Below are 17,362 nucleotides of genomic sequence, written 5' to 3' on the forward strand. Positions count from 1 at the left end.
ATGCACCCAACATAGGAGCACCCAAATATATAAGAAAAATCTTGGCGGACTTCATGAAAGATATAGACAGCAACACAATTATAGTAGGGGATTCTAACACTACACTGTCAACAATGGACAAATCTTCCAAACAAAGTATCAACAAGGATATTGTGGAACTGAATGGTGCATTAGAGCAAATGAATTTAATTCATATATACAGAACTTTTTACCCCAAAGAGGCAAAATATACATTCTTTTCAAATTTACATGGAATATTTTCAAAGATAGACCACATGATAGGACACAAAACAAACCTCAACACATTCAATAAAATTGAAATCATATCAAGCATTTTGTCAGACCACAAGGTCTTAAAACTAGAAACCAACCTCAAAAGTCAAGCAATAAACTCAAAATCACTCAAACTCATGGAGATTGAACAGCATGCTATTAAACAATGAATGTGTTAAGAATGAGATCAAGGAAGAAATCAAAAAGTTTCTGGAAACGAATGAAAATGAACACACAAAAGTTCAAACTCTATGGTACACAGCAAAAGCAATCGTGAGAGGGAAGTTCATAGTAATACAGGCCTACCTAAAAAAGATAGAAATATTTCAAATAAACAACCTAACCATATACCTACAAAAACTGGAGAAACAACAACAAACAAAGCCCAGAGCAAATAGAAGGAAAGAAATGACCAAGATCAGAGCAGAATTAAATGACATAAAGACTAAAAGAACAATTCAAATGATCAATAAATTCAGGAGCTGATTCTTTGAAAAGATAAACAAAATCAACAAGCCTTTAACCAGTCTCATAAAGAAAAAAAAGGGAGAGTCCCAAATAAGTAAAGTCAGAAATGGAAGAGGAGAAATTACAACTGATACCACAGAAATACAAGGAATTGTAAGAAATTACTATGAAAAACTACATGCCAAAAAAATTGGAAACCTAGGTGAAATGGACAAATTTCTAGAAAAATATAATCTTCCAAAATTGAATCCAGAAGAAGCAGAAAGCCTGAATAGATCAATAACAGCTAGTGAAACTGAACTAAAAATAAAAAACTCCCAGATTGAGGAAGTTCTACTAAGATGAAGGAATAGGTAGAAGTGCTTTCCTTCCTTACACAACCAAAAGAAAGACAATACCAATTTAAAAACAATAAACAACCCCAGTGCCAGGAAATCAAATTGAATGGAACTCCCACAGCCAAGGAATTAAGAAACATTTGCCCAGAGCAGTAGGAGAGGCAGAGATGGGAGAGTGGCAGCTGAGCAGAGAAGACACACAGTGGGGTGGTGGACTTCGGGTTGAGGCAGGGCTAGCTGAACGGGGGCTAGGAAACTAAAGACTCGAAACTAACAGTAAAATACTGCAGGGTTTGCCATGGTGGGAGAAACTCCCAGTCTCACAGGAGAGTTCATTGGAAAGGGGGCTAGAAAGAAGCAAGGCAGCACCATAGTTCCCTCTCTGTCCCCTCCTCCACAGAGAGCGCCACAACACAGCAAAGAGGTTGCCTCCCCCTGGCAAATACCTAAGGCTCAATCCCTTACCATGCACTAGGTGCGCTGACACAAAGAAATATGGCCCAAATGAAAGAACAGATCAAAACTCCAGAAAAAGAGCTAAGTGACGAGGAGATAGACAACCTATCTAATGCAGACTTCAAAACACTGATAATCAGGATGCTCACAGAAATGATTGGGCTCATCACAAAATGAAGGAAGAAATGAAGGCTACACAAAGTGAAATAAAACAAAATACACACAGAACCAACAGTGAAGAGAAGGAAACCAGGACTCAAATCAATGATTTGGAACAAAAGGAAGACATAAGCATCCAAGCCAAACAGAATGAAAAAACAAGAATGCAAAAAAAAAAAAAAAATGAGGAGAGGCTTAGGAACCTCTGGGACAACTTTAAGTGCTGTAACATCTGAATCAGGGGTGCCAAAAGGAGAAGAACAAGAGCAAGATACTGACAACTTATTTAAACAAATAATGAAGGAAAACTTCCCCAATCTGGCAAAGGAAATAGACTTCCTGGAAGTCCAGGGCGCTCAGAGAGTCCCAAAGAAAGTGGACCCAAGGAGGAACATGTCAAGACACATCATAATTATGTTACCCAAGATTAAAGATAAAGAGAGAATCTTAAAAGCAACAAGAGGAAATGAGAGAGTTACCTACAAAGGAGTTCCCATAAGGCTATCAGCTGATTTCTCAAAAGAAACCTTGCAGGCAAGAAGGGGCTGGAAAGAAGTATCCCAAGTCATGAAAGTCAAGGACCTACATCCAAGATTACTCTCTATTTAGCAAATCTAACATTTAGAATGGAAGCACAGATGAAGTGCTTCCCAGATAAGGTGAAGTTAAAGAAGTTCATCATCGCCAAGCCCTTATTATATGAAATGTTAAAGGCACTTACCTAAGAAAATGAAGATGATCACAACTATGAACAGCAGAATGACAACAAACTCACAACTATCAACAACTGAACCTAAAAAACAAAAACAACAACTAAGCAAACAACTAGAACAGGGACAAAATCATAGAAATGGAGATCACATGGAGGATTTTCAGTGGGGTAGGGGAAGCAAGAGTGGGTGGAAAGGTACTAGGAATGAGAACCATTATTAATAGGCATAAAATAGAAAGAGGGTGGTTAGATAAGAATAGTAAGAATAGTATAGTAAGAAGCAATATTATCCTACAGACTCCACCAAAAAACTACTTGACCTAATAAGTGAATTTGACAAAATAGCGGGAAACAAAGTCAATATTCAGAAATCAAAGGCATTTTTGTACACCAACAATGAAATATCAGAAAGAGAAATGAGGGGAAAAATCCATTTCATATAGCAACAAGAAAAATAAAGTACTTAAGAATAACCCTAACCAAGGGGGTAAAAAGACTCAGAAAACCACACAACACTGAAGAAAGAAATTAAGGAAGACACAAACAAATGGAAGTATGTACCATGCTCATGGATTGGAAGAATTAACATAATCAAAATGGCCATATTACCCAAAGCAATTTATAGATTCAATGCAATCATTATTAAAGTACCAATGACATATTTCACAGATACAGAACACACATTTCAGAAATTTGTATAGGACCATAAACGACCCTGAGTAGCCACAACAATTTTGAGGAAGAAGAACAAAGTAGAAGGGATTACAATACTTGATATCAAACTGCATTACAAGGCCACTGTAATCAAAAGAGCCTGGTGCTGGCATAAGAACAGACACATAGACCACTGGAACAGAATAGAGAGCCCAGAATAAACCCCTATAAAGAATAAAGCACAAAAATAAAGCCCAAGTCTCTATGGTCAGTTAATATTCAACCATGGGGGAAGAAGCATAAAACAGAGTAAAAACACCCTCTTCAACAAATGGTGTTGGGAGATCTGGACAGCTACATGTAAAAAAGTGAAACTCAACCACCAACTTACACCATACACAAAAATTAATTCAAGATGGATAAAAGATTTAAATATAAATCATGACACCATAAAAGTCCTAGAGGAAAACATTGGCAGGAAAATCTCAGACATGCCATGCAGCAACATCTTCACGGATATGTCCCCAAAACAAGGGACGTAAAGGAAAGAATAAACAAATGGGACCTCATCAATTAAAAAGCTTCTGCATGGCTAAAGAAAATAGCATTAAAATGAAAAGAGAACCAACTATATGGGAAAATATATTTGCCAATGATACCTCGGACAAGGGTTTGATCTCCAAAATACATAAAGAACTCACACGACTCCACTCCAAGAAGACAAAAAACCCAATTAAAAAATGTGCAAAAGATGTGAAGAGACACTTCTCCGAGAAAGACATACAGAGGGCCCACAGACATATAAAAAGATGGTCAGCATCACTAGCCATTAGAGAGAGATGCAAATTAAAGCCACAATGAGATACCACATTCTGATGGTCAGAATGGCCATCATAAACAAATCAACAAATGTTGGAGAGGATGTGGAGAAAAGGGAACCCTAGTGCACTGTTGGTTTGAATGAAGACTAGTGCAACCACTGTGGAAAACAGTATGGAATTTCCGCAGAAAACTAAAAATGGGTAGGAACCAAGATGGCGGCGTAGGTAGACACACTGCGCCTCCTCGCACAACCAGAACTGACAGAGAATCGAACAGCAAGGGGGACCAACACCAAGAAAATAGAAAATAACCATTCATCCAGACTGGTAGGAGGGGCAGAGACGGGCACTGGGGTGGAGAGGACTCGCGTGGCTGTGGCGGGACTGAGACTGGCAGAGTGTGGGACAAATGGCGCAGGCAGTCTGAGCACTAGCAGACCGTGTGGCCCCACGGATATTTGCACAGATAAACCCAGAAGGCCGGACTCAGAGTGGCGGAGAGCAGGGCAGGCAGAGCAGCGGGTAGCGCCCCGCGGCACCACATTCGCCCACAGATAAACCGGACGAACGGTGGGGAGCGAAGCAGACTGCGTAACCCAGGGCTCCAGCTCAGGGAAATAAAGCCTCAAACCTCTGATTGAAAAAGCCCGTGGGGGTTGGGGCGGCAACGGGAGAGACTCCCAGCCTCACAGGAGAGGTTGTTGGAGAGACCCACAGGGGCCTAGAGAGTGCACAGGCCCATTTACTCGGGAACCAGCACCAGAGTGGCCCAGTTTGATTGTGGGTAGCGGAGTGAAAGATTGAAAGCTGGAGGAGAGTGAGGCGGGCACCATTGCTCCCACTCAGCCCCTCCCCCACGTACAGCGTCACAGCGCTGCAACCAGCATTACCCCGCCCTGGTGAACACCTAAGGCTCCGCCCCTTAATGTAACAGACGCACCAAGACAAACAAACAAACAAAAAAAAAGGCCCAAATGACAGAACACTTCAAAGCTCCAGAAAAAATACAACTAAGTGACGAAGAGATAGCCAACCTATCAGATGCACAGTTCAAAGCACTGGTTATCAATATGCTCACAGACTTGGTTGAATCTATTCGAAAAACAGATGAAAAAATGAAGCCTATGCTAAGAGAAACAAAGGAAAATGTACAGAGAACCAATAGTGATGAGAAGGAAACTGGGACTCAAATCAATGGTGTGGACCAGAAGGAAGAAACAAACATCCAACCAGAAAAGAATGAAGAAACAAGAACTTGGAAAAATGAGGAGAGGCTTAGGAACCTCCCGGACTCCTTGAAACGTTCCAACATCCGAATTTTAGGGGTACCAGAAGGAGAAGAGGAAGAACAAAAAATTGAAAACTTATTTGAACAAATAATGGAGAACTTCCCTAATCTGGCAAAGGAAATAGACTTCCAGGAAGTCCAGGAAGCTCAGAGAGTCCCAAAGAAGCTGGACCCAAGGAGGAACACGCCAAGGCACATCATAATTACATTACCCAAGATTAAATGCAAGGACCTACATCCAAGATTACTGTATCCAGCAAAGCTATCACTTAGAATGGAAGGGAAGATAAAGTGCTTCTCAGATAAGGTCAAGTTAAAGAAGTTCATCATCACCAAGCTCTTATTATATGAAATGTTAAAGGGAGTTACCTAAGAAAAAGAAGATAAAAAATAGGAACAGTAAAAATGACAGCAAACTCACAGTTATTAACGGCCACACATAAAACAAAAACGAGAGCAAACTAGGCAAACAACTAGAACCTGAGTGTTGTCATTAAGGGAGTGGGAGGGGGAGAGGGGGGGAAAGGTACAGAGAATAAGTAGCATAGATGATAGGTGGAAAATAGACAGGGGGAGGGTAAAAATAGTGTAGGAAATGTAGAAGCCAAAGAACTTATAAGTATGACCTATGGACATGAACTATAGGGTGGGAATGTGGGAGGGAGGGGGGTGGGCAGGATGGAGTGGAGTGGGGGTGGAAAATGGGACAACTGTAATAGCATAATCAATAAATATATTAAAAAAATAATAATAAAAATGGAACTGCCTTTTGACCTAGCAATTCCACTGCTGAGACTATATCTCAAGAGCCCTGAAACGCCAATCCAAAATAATCTATGCACCCCAATGTTCACAGCAGCACAATTTACAATAGCCAAGTACTGGAAGCAAGCTAAGTGCCCATCAGCAAATGAGTGGATCAAAAAACTATGGTACGTTTACACAATGGAATTCTATGCAGCAGAGAGAAAGAAGGAGCTCCTACCCTTTGTGACAGTATGGATGGAACTGGAGAGCATTATGCTAAGTGAAAGAAGCCAGGCAGTGAAACACAAATACCATATGATCTCACCTTTAACTGGAACATAATCAAGAAAGAAAAATACAAGCAAAATTTAACCAGATACATTGAAATTAAGAACAATCTATCAATAGCCCCAGGGGAGTGGGGAGATGACAATGAGGGGAAGGGTTATCAGGAGCTACTATAAAGGAGACATCGACAGAACCAAGGGGGAGGGTGGAAGCAAGGGAGGCAGGTGGGTTTGGCTGGGGTTGGGGGGAGTGTTGGGGGAAATTCAGACAAGTGTATTTGAGCAACAATAAAATAATTTTTAAAAAACACCAATTACCTATTGCCACAATAATGCCACTAATAAATGCCAATAATAAAAGGCAGCCTTAAAATAAATAAGGAAGTAAAATTGCATCACAAAAAAAGAAGCATAATTGATAGGCATAAAATAGACGGAGGGTGGTTAGATAAGAATAGTAAGAATACTATAGTAAATAGAGAAGCCAAAAATCTTATATGTACAACCTATGGACATGGTTTAAGAGGGGAGGGAATACTGGAGGGCAGGAGCTTAGGACAGAGGGGTATACAGGAGGGAAAAAATTTTGGAAAACTGTAATAGTATAATCAATAAAGTATACTTAAGAAAAAAACGAAAACAAAGGAAAAGAAAAAATCCCCATGCACACAAAAGCCCTGGACTGGACAGTTTCACAGGAGAATTTTACAAAACATTCAAGGAAGAACTAACCCTTATCCTCAGACTACTCAAAAAACTCCCAAAACAAGGAAGACTCCCCAACTCTTTTTATGAGGCCAGTATCATTCTAATGCAAAAACCAGATAAAGAAACAACAAAGAAAGAAAACTAGAGGCCAATATCACTGATGAACATAGATGCTAAAATCCTCAACAAAATATTGGCCAACAGCATCCAGCAATACATTAAAAAGATCATACACCGTGATTAAGTGGGATTCATCTTAGGGATGCAAGGATACTACAATATTTGCAAATCAATAAGCATAATACATCACATAAACAACAGCAAAGACAAAAATCACATGATCACATCATAGATGCAGATAAAGCATTTGACAATATCCAGCACCCATTTATGATAAAAAACAATCAGCAAAGTGGGAATAGAGGGAGCATTCCTCAACATAATAAAGGCCATATATGAGAGACCTACAGCCAACATCATACTCAATGGGCAAATCTAAAATCTTTCCCACTAAGATCAGGGACAAGACAAGGATGTCCACTTTACCACTTCTATTCAACATAGTACTGGAAGTCCTAGCCACAGCAATCAGACAAGAAATAAAAATAAAAGGCTTCCAAATTGGAAAGGAAGAAGTAAAACTGTCATTGTTTGCAGATGACATGATAGTGTACATAGAAAACCCTTTAGATCCCACCAAAAAACAACTCAACCTAATAAGTGAATTTGGCAAAACAGCAGGATACAAAGTTAATATTCAGGAATTGAAGGCATTTTTGTACACCAACAATGAAATGTCAGAATGAGAAACCAGGAAAAAAATCCCATTTGTTATAGCAACATGAAAAATAAATTACCTAGGAATAAACCTAACCAAGAAGGTAAAAGACCTGTACTCAGAAAACTACAAAACACTGAAGAAAGAAATTAAGGAAGACAAACAAATGGAAGCATGTACCATGCTCATGGATTGGAAGAATTAGCATCATCAAAATGGCCATACTACCCAAAGCAATTTATATATTCAATGCAATAGGTATTAAAATACCAATGACATATTTCATAAATATAAAACAAACATTTCAAAAATTTGTATGGAACCATAAATGACCCTGAGTAGCCACAATAATTCTGAGGAAGAAGAACAAAGCAGGAGGGATCGCAATACCTGACATCAAACTATAACTGTAATCAAAACAGTATGGTACTGGCATAAGAACAGACACATAATCAATGAAACAGAATAGAGAGCCTAGAAATAAACTCATGTTTCTATGGTCAATTAACATCTGACAAAGGGGACAGAAGCATAAAATGGAGTAAAAACAGCTTCTTCAGTAAATGGTGTTGGGAGATCTGAACAGCTACATGCAAAAAGATGAAACTTGATCACCAACTTACACAACAAACAAAAATAAACTCAAGATGGATGAAAGACTTAAATGTGACTCATGACACTATAAAAGTCCTAGAGCAGAACATAGGCTGGAAAATCTCAGATATTCCATGCAGCAATATTTTTACTGATATGTTCCCTAGAGCAAGAGACATAAAGGAAGGAATAAACAGATGAGACTTCATCAGATTAAAAAGCTTCTGCACAGTAAAGAAAACATCAGCAAAACAAAAAGGGAACCAATTGTATGGGAAAATATATTTGTGAATGATACCCCAGAAAAGGATTTGATTTCCAAAATATATAAAGAACACACATGACTCCACTCCAGCAACACAAACAATTCAATTAAAAAATGGGCAAAGTACCTGAATAGACACTTCTCCAAGGAGGACATACAGAGGGCCCAGAGACATATGAAAGGATTCTCAGCATCACTAGCCATTAGAGAGAGATGCAAATTAAAACCTAAATGAGATACCACTTCATACCAATCAGAAGGGCCATCATAAACAAATCAACAAACAACAAGTGGTGGTGAAGTTGTGGAGAAAAGGGGGTCCTTAGTACATTGTTGATGAGAATGCAGACTGGTGCAGCCACTGTGGTAAACAGTATGGAGTTTCCTCAGAAAACTAAAGATGAAACTTTCTTTCTTTTTTTTTAAATATATTTATTGATTATGCTATTACAGTTGTCCCATTTCCCCCCCCCACTTCACTCCATTCTGCCCACCCCCCTCCCTCCCAAATTCCCCCCCTATAGTTCATGTCCATAGGTCATACTTATAAGTTCTTTGGCTTCTACATTTCCTACACTATTTTTACCCTCCCCCTGTCTATTTTCCACCTATCATCTATGCTACTTATTCTCTGTACCTTTCCCCCCCTCTCCCCCTCCCACTCCCTTAATGACAACACTCAGGTTCTAGTTGTTTGCCTAGTTTGCTCTCGTTTTTGTTTTATGTGTGGCTGTTAATAACTGTGAGTTTGCTGTCATTTTTACTGTTCCTATTTTTTATCTTCTTTTTCTTAGGTAACTCCCTTTAACATTTCATATAATAAGAGCTTGGTGATGATGAACTTCTTTAACTTGACCTTATCTGAGAAGCACTTTATCTTCCCTTCCATTCTAAGTGATAGCTTTGATGGGTACAGTAATCTTGGATGTAGGTCCTTGCATTTAATCTTGGGTAATGTAATTATGATGTGCCTTGGCGTGTTCCTCCTTGGGTCCAGCTTCTTTGGGACTCTCTGAGCTTCCTGGACTTCCTGGAAGTCTATTTCCTTTGCCAGACTGGGGAAGTTCTCCTTCATTATTTGTTCAAATAAGTTTTCAATTTTTTGTTCTTCCTCTTCTCCTTCTGGTACCCCTAAAATTCGGATGTTGGAACGTTTCAAGGAGTCCGGGAGGTTCCTAAGCCTCTCCTCATTTTTCCAAGTTCTTGTTTCTTCATTCTTTTCTGGTTGGATGTTTGTTTCTTCCTTCTGGTCCACACCATTGATTTGAGTCCCAGTTTCCTTCTCATCACTATTGGTTCTCTGTACATTTTCCTTTGTTTCTCTTAGCATAGGCTTCATTTTTTCATCTGTTTTTCGAATAGATTCAACCAAGTCTGTGAGCATATTGATAACCAGTGCTTTGAACTGTGCATCTGATAGGTTGGCTATCTCTTCGTCGCTTAGTTGTATTTTTTCTGGAGCTTTGAAGTGTTCTGTCATTTGGGCCTTTTTTTTTTTTTTTTCTTGTCTTGGTGCGTCTGTTACTTTAAGGGGCAGAGCCTTAGGTGTTCACCAGGGCGGGGTAATGCTGGTTGCAGCGCTGTGACGCTGTACGTGGGGGAGGGGCTGAGTGGGAGCAATGGTGCCCGCCTCACTCTCCTCCAGCTTTCAATCTTTCACTCCGCTACCCACAATCAAACTGGGCCACTCTGGTGCTGGTTCCCGAGTAAATGGGCCTGTGCACTCTCTAGGCCCCTGTGGGTCTCTCCAACAACCTCTCCTGTGAGGCTGGGAGTCTCTCCCGTTGCCGCCCCAACCCCCACGGGCGTTTTCAATCAGAGGTTTGAGGCTTTATTTCCCTGAGTTGGAGCCCTGGGTTATGCAGTCTGCTTCGCTCCCCACCGTTCGTCCGGTTTATCTGTGGGCGAATGTGGTGCCGCGGGGTGCTACCCACTGCTCTGCCTGCCCCGCTCTCCGCCACTCTGAGTCCGGCCCTCTGGGTTTATCTGTGCAAATATCCGTGGGGCCGCACGGTCTGCTAGTGCTCAGACTGCCTGCGCCATTTGTCCCACACTCTGCCAGTCTCAGTCCCGCCACAGCCACGCGAGTCCTCTCCGCCCCGGTGCCCGTCTCCGCCCCTCCTACCAGTCTGGATGAATGGTTATTTTCTATTTTCTTGGTGTTGGTCCCCCTTGCTGTGCGATTGTCTGTCAGTTCTGGTTGTGCGAGGAGGCGTAGTGTGTCTACCTACGCCGCCATCTTGGTTCTCTGAAACTTTCTTTTGATCTAGCAATTCCACTGCTGTGATTATATTCTAAGAATCCTGAAACACCAGTCCAAAGGAACCTATGTACCCCAATGTTCATAGCAACACAATTTACAATAGCCAAGTGCTGGAAGTAACCTGAGTGCCCATCAGCAAATGTGTGGATCAATAAACTGTGCTACATTTACACAATGGAATTCTACACAGCAGAAAGAAAGAAGGAGCCACTACCCTTCATGACAATATGGATGAATCTCAAGAGCATTATGCTAAGTGAAATAAACCAGGCAGTGAAACACACGTACCATATGATCTCACCTATAAGCTGAACCTAATCAAAAAAACAAATACACAAATAAACAAACAAAATATAACTAGAGACATTGAAATAAAGAACAAATTGACCATAACCATAGGGAAGGGGATAGGGGGATAAGGGTAGAAAGAAGGGGGAAGGGTTGTCAAGGAACATGTATAAAGGACCCATGACAAAGACAAAGTGGAGAAGGATTAAGCTTGGGAGATGTGGGGTGGGTGGGGCAAAGGAAAATGGTGGCAGGAAAATGGAGACAACTACTTGAATAATAATAAAAAATTAAAAAATATGTTTATGACAGACTGATCACATGGCATGTATAGATATTTTCTTTTTTAAGTATATTTTATTGATTATTCTATTACAATTGTCCCATTTTTTCTCCCCTTTATCCTCCTCCTCCCTGCACCACCCACCACACCTCCAGCATTCCCCTGAACCCTGCTTTAGCTCATGGCCATGGGTCATGCATATAAGTTCTTTGGCTTCTCCATTTCCTATACTGTCTTTAACCTCCACCTGTCTATTTTGTGCCTACCTACTATGCTTATTTTATTTTATTCTATTTTATTATTTTACTGGAATTAAAAGCAAAGGTCTGCAACCAGCACTACTCTACCCAGCATGGCTCTCAATTAAAATATTACGTGACATAAGAGGCTTCCCAGAAAAAGAAGGCTAAAAGAATAACCAGCACTGCAAGATATACTAAAGTGACTGCTTTAAGAGAAGAAGAAAAACAGTGAGAGAGAAAGGAACACAGGTACAAAAGGAGTAAAAAGTACAGGGAATAAGTACCTATTATGCTTCTTATTTCCTGTACCTTTCCCCCCATTCTCCCCCTCCCTTCTGATAACCTTCCATGTGATCTCCATTTCTGTGATTCTGTTCCTGTTCTAATTGTTTGCCTAGTTGTTGTTTTTGTTTTTTAGGTTCAGTTGTTGATAGTTGTGAGTTTGTTGTCATTCTGCTGTTCATAGTTGTGATCTTCATTTTCTTAGGTAAGTGCCTTTAACATTTCATATAATAAGGGCTTGGCGATGATGAACTTCTTTAACTTCACCTTATCTGGGAAGCACTTCATCTGTCCTTCCATTCTAAATGATAGATTTGCTAAATAGAGAGTAATCTTGGATGTAGGTCCTTGACTTTCATGACTTGGGATACTTCTTTCCAGCCCCTTCTTGCCTGCAAGGTTTCTTTTGAGAAATCAGCTGATAGCCTTATGGGAACTCCTTTGTAGGTAACTCTCTCATTTCCTCTTGTTGCTTTTAAGATTCTCTCTTTATCTTTAATCTTGGGTAACATAATTATGATGTGTCTTGACATGTTCCTCCTTGGGTCCACTTTCTTTGGGACTCTCTGAGCTCCCTGGACTTCCAGGAAGTCTATTTCCTTTGCCAGATTGGGGAAGTTTTCCTTCATTATTTGTTTAAATAAGTTGTCAGTATCTTGCTCTTGTTCTTCTCCTTTTGGCACCCCTGATTCAGATGTTACAGCACTTAAAGTTGTCCCAGAGGTTCCTAAGCCTCTCCTCATTTTTTTTTTTTTTGCATTCTTGTTTTTTCATTCTGTTTGGCTTGGATGCTTATGTCTTCCTTTTGTTCCAAATCATTGATTTGAGTCCTGGTTTCCTTCTCTTCACTGTTGGTTCTGTGTGTATTTTGTTTTATTTCACTTTGTGTAGCCTTCATTTCTTCCTTCATTTTGTGATGAGCCCAATCATTTCTGTGAGCATCCTGATTATCAGTGTTTTGAAGTCTGCATTAGATAGGTTGTCTATCTCCTCGTCACTTAGCTCTTTTTCTGGAGTTTTGATCTGTTCTTTCATTTGGGCCATATTTCTTTGTGTCAGCGCACCTAGTGCATGGTAAGGGATTGAGCCTTAGGTATTTGCCAGGGGGAGGCAACCTCTTTGCTGTGTTGTGGCGCTCTCTGTGGAGGAGGGGACAGAGAGGGAACTATGCCACTCTCATCTTATTTTCCATTACTTCCCCAGCTCCCCACAAACAGATTTTTGCCCTTTCAGGTGCTTATTCACATGTGGGTGTATTTGTGTACATTTTAGGACACTGTGGGCCTCTCCAAGGAACTCCCCTGTGAAGCAGGGAGTTTCTCCTGCTACCACAACCTCCACAGTTTTTTTTTACAGCCAGGGCTTTTGAATCTTTATTTTCCCATGCTGAAACCCTGGGTTTCTTGGTCTGTCTTGCTCCCCTGTTGTTCCTTTAGGCTTCTCTGTGCATGTTGGATCGCCTGTGCGATTTGCCATCTTGCCTTTCCATGCATCCTCTCCGCCCTGACTGCCCATCTCAGCCCCTGCTACCAGTCTGGATGAATGTTTTTTTAAAATTCCTTGGTTGTTGGACATCCATGCAAATGATTTTCTGGCAGTTCTTGGTGTTCTTTCTTTTTTTTTTTTAAATTGGTTGTTATCTTTCTTTTGGTTGTGTGAGGAAGTGAAACATTTGTGCCTATGCCTCCATCTTGGCTGAAACCCTGTATAGATATTTTCTATTTGAAGACACTGTTTCAAATAGAAAATACAGTATAAATCAAGGCAAAAGTTTCAACAAACACTACTCTATAATGCAAGGCAACAGATGGTTTTTCTATCTCATTATGTGTTGGTCAGGGAATTAACTCCTTTCATGCTAAGGCAGTTGAAGATTTGTATCATCCTTTCTTTAAGGTTTCTGTCTTATCTCTAACTGCTGTGAAAGTGCCCACATTAAAATGTGTACAAACTCCTGTCGGAGTGAGGCTTCTGCTGGAAAGGCAAAGAAAGACGTGACCTAGATGAAAAATGAAAATGTATTCCAATGGGATACTGTCCACTTTCTCCTTTGTACCGAGTCCCTGAACCAGTGGAGAGGGCTACAACTGCCACAGGGCAGCCAACAACTCAAATCGAACACTGCATGGGGCACTCTGTGTCCTAAAGTTCCATCACCATCCACAGGCCTACGTTTTTGGTATGAGACACCTATTTGAAACCACCAGACCCTACATGTACTCAAGGATCACTCTTATACCCCAAACCCCAGAACTGACTGAATGGGTCATCAAGACTTCCTCATTACTTCTTTTTATTTTTATTTTTATGTTTTTCACTGTTATCACTGCTTATTTGACAATAGTTGGTTTAGTCTACAAATTTAAGGCAAATATACTAATGCATTTGCTTTTCTTCAGAAATCATACTTAGAAAGATTACATAAAGTCTGTCCCAAAATTTCTAAGAAATATTCATTAATTAAAAATAAGTCTGATTAAGATGCTTCACCAGGATACATGAGTGAACAAAAGGAAATGGCGATCTTTATCTTGTCTGAAGAATATATTTTGGAAGGGTTAAAGTTCAGAAATCACTTAAAGGTAAATAAGATTGGCAGCCATAAGGAATACTATTCATAAAATAAACACAGTTACAGAGGCAACTTAAAAAAAGATTGAACTTTGGGCTTTTGGAAAGGAGGCGCACAGGAGCGATGGCACCACCCCGGGGGAGCAGCAGGTGCAGGAGTGTGGTGGCTTCGATGACCACAGGCCCACGGCACCTGTGCACCGCAGTGCTGCACCGCTTCTCAGAAAGGAGAGGGGATTCTCAGAAAGCACTTTGTCAGCTACTGCTTTTGCTTCCGGTGAAAGAGTAAATGCCTAACATCATTAAGAAAATCAGCAAATGAGTGGACCAAAAAACTATGGTACATTTACACAATGGAATTCTACCCAGCAGAGAGAAAGAAGGAGCTTATACCCTTTGTGACAACATGGATGGAACTGGAGAGCATTTTGCTAAGTGAAATAAGCCAGGAGGTGGTGAAGGACAAATACCATATGATCTCACCTTTAACTGGAACATAATCAACAAAAGAAAAAAGGCAAACAAAATATAACGAGAGACATTGAAATTAAGAATAATCTAACAATAGCCAGGGGGGAGTGGGGAGGGGACAGTGGGAAGAGGGGTTTACAGGAACTACTATAAAGGACACATGGACAAAGTCAAGGGGGAGGGTGGAGGTGGGTTTGGCTGGGGTGGGGTGGGGGGATGGGGAGAAAATGCAGACAACTGTAATTGAATAACAATAAAAATTTTAAAAAAAAGAAAACAGAAATAAAGTCTGAAGGAAGGCAGCTCTTTTTAACCCGAGGGTGGAGTGTGGCCTATGTGTCTCCATTTAACACCGCCAGGCAGTTCTGCAGCAACTGTAGGTTACCCTTTGCATGCTTCAGTTCTAACTCTGCTAGTTCCACTAATTTTTTTCTGAATGCCACAACTCTTCTTGTCTTAAAATCTATGAGTTCTTGTTTTGCAGATTCCAATATTTTTTCAAATTTCTGACAACATAATTGTTGGGACATTTCAGCCTGTAGAACATCTTTATTTTTTGCTCTTGCTTTATCCAGTGCTTTATTAGCATTTTCATAATCCACTAGTGACCTAGATCTTTGATAGAGGAGATCCTTAGCAGCTTGAGATTCTCTTAAGTAATGTTTTAAAAGGTCAGAAAGTTTGAGGTCCTCATCAGCAGATACTCTTGCTTCTATTTTTCTTGTTTTATCAAACAGTTCTGAAAATTTGAGAAAAAAACGTGCATATATCTGTAGAATCCTGAGTTCCTAAAGCATATAATGAAGAACCAATTCTATTGTAATCATCTGCAGCACTTTTGTGGGATCTTGTCATCCTATTAGATTTAGCAGATGCATCCTTAACTCGGTTATGGTATTCTAAAAAGAATGTTCGTTCATGCTCAAAGAAATCATCTACATCCTTTACTCCTGAAACAATCACTCCATATGCTGATTTAACAATGTTTTTAAAGAAGTCTTCAAGTTTCTCTTTCTAATTTTTTCCTCGCACTCAAATCTTGATTATATTCCAAGACATGGAAATTTAAATCTTTTCTCAAAATAGGATGTGCTGCCACGTGACACAGGAATACTTCATGTATTGCAACAGTCTTCTTGAATATGGCCAAATATTCAGCTTCCAGTTCCTGTTTCATCTTTATGAATTCCTCCTTTGTCATGGACCCTTCTCCTCCAAGCTTCTGTAGTTTTTCCCTTGAAGCATCAAAATCAGGTCTTGGTGGTGCTGGAGGGATAATGTAACCAGCATAGTCTTCATTTGCAACACAGGAATCATGAAGCCAGATAAATTCCTCATGTTGTCCAACAACAGAAAACTCATTTTGTTTAAAATTTGGCAATGAACTCTTTGTGTGGACGGTAAATTTTACTTTATCTATGTCACTGAGAGCATCAGAAATGTCCACCTGCAGAGCAGCATCACTTTGAAGATCTACATGTATTGCTTTAAGTCCTCCGTCCTCCTCCGAGAGGAAGTCGGGCCATTGACCAGGCTCTCCTGTGGGATCGATGGGTCCCGGTGCCTGGGGAGAGGATGGAGTGAGGAAGACACAAGGGAGACATTAGTGCCAGGCCTGGGAGGGGGTCCTGCATGCCCATCCTACACCCACCACCCCCACCGCCCCCACCACGCGCCCTGGGCTCGGTGCTGCTAGAGAACACCCACCATCATCCTTACTACTTCTTTTTAAAAGTGTCGTCTCCTGAGCTAGAGTAATTTCTTAGAATGGCCATCCAAAAATTGTTGACACACTACTCTCTCATCACTGCCTGCCCTTTAGGTTTTATTTTTTTAAATTTTATTGTTATTCAATTATAGTTGTATGCATTTTCTCCCCATCCCTCCACCCGACCCCAGCCTAACCCCCCTCCCGAACCTCCACCCTCCCCCTTGACTTTGCCCATGTGTCCTTTACAGTAGTTCCTGTAATCCCCTCTCCTAACTGTCCCCTCCCCACTCCCCCTTGGCTATTGCTAGATTACTCCTAACCTCAGTGTCTCTGGTTATATATTGTTTCCTTTTTTCCTCTATTGATTATGTTCCAGTTAAAGGGGAGGTCATATGGTATTTGTCCCTCACCACCTGGCTTATTTCACTTAACATAATGCTCTCCAGTTCCATCCATGCTGTTGCAAAGGGTATAAGCTCCTTCTTTCTCTCTGCTGCGTAGAATTCCATTGTGTAAATATACCATAGTTTTTGGATCCACGTGTTTGCTGATGGGCACTCAGGTTGCTTCCAGTACTTGGCTATTGTAAATTGTGCTGCTATGAACATTGGGGTGCACAGGTTCTTTTGGAATGGTGTTTCAGGATTCTTAGGGTATAATCCCAGCAGTGGAATTGCTTGGTCAAAGGGCAGTTCCATTTTTA

The 17,362-nt window shown here is 40.6% G+C and overlaps 1 pseudogene; it reads right to left on the minus strand.

Annotated features, from left to right (window-relative positions):
* Positions 1-15,245: 15,245 nt before the first annotated feature.
* Positions 15,246-16,462, minus strand: LOC112323162 (sorting nexin-6 pseudogene; annotated as a pseudogene).
* Between the last annotated feature and the right edge of the window lie 900 nt (positions 16,463-17,362).

The sequence above is a fragment of the Desmodus rotundus genome, chromosome 3 (genome assembly GCF_022682495.2).
Source record: "Desmodus rotundus isolate HL8 chromosome 3, HLdesRot8A.1, whole genome shotgun sequence".
NCBI lineage: Eukaryota > Metazoa > Chordata > Mammalia > Chiroptera > Phyllostomidae > Desmodus > Desmodus rotundus.